Source organism: Lampetra fluviatilis, chromosome 12 (genome assembly GCF_964198595.1).
Source record: "Lampetra fluviatilis chromosome 12, kcLamFluv1.1, whole genome shotgun sequence".
NCBI lineage: Eukaryota > Metazoa > Chordata > Hyperoartia > Petromyzontiformes > Petromyzontidae > Lampetra > Lampetra fluviatilis.
This window is the reverse complement of record NC_136286.1, coordinates 451,606-452,307: the sequence shown is the minus strand read 5'-3', so window position 1 is coordinate 452,307 and position 702 is coordinate 451,606.

The following is a 702-nucleotide window of genomic DNA, read 5'->3' as shown; positions in this document are numbered from 1 at the left end:
AATAAACCCACTCCTTTATTTAAACCACCAAATGTCTAAAGGATAATGATGGCCGATGCTCAAGAACGGTAAGGGAATACGCCGAAGGGGACGTGTACGGAGGAGATGGAGCGATTGCATCGGCTGTAGAAGGCTTTCATCCAGCACGTGTTTGATGGCAGCCGGTGATAACCAACTGATGGATGAAAGCCTCCCCAGACGCCCTGCAGTCACGGGCAGACAAGGGGCGGGCGAATGGTCGAGATTTAAGTAAAGGTGCAGCCCTGCAATGTCTTCATATCGTCGCTGCTGGCGAAAAGGGCCTCCGTTTGAGAAAGCTCTGAAGATAGTCTCTCATTAGGGGCACATGGGGCCCGCGGCAACCACATTCGCTGTCCGACCTCACAGATATCGGGCGTATCAACAAGGAGAGAGGCGACATCACAGACGATGTTGTAATCGACTCGGGAAGAAGGAATTCGTCGATTATTATTATTGATCCCTAAGCTGGGATTGGGCCGCGTGCTGAGAGCGGCGAGGTGGACACAGGCGCAGCTCGGAGGCCTCCATTGGCCGAGGCTGAGCGGGTGGGCGCGGCCTCGCGGCGTGGGTGGGGGGGGCAGTGTGGGTGTGTCCGCGCTCTCCCATTGGCCGAGGCGGCGCGGAGTGTGTGCGCTGGCGGTGTTGTGGGCGAGGCCTCGTCGCCCATTGGCTGAGCGGGAC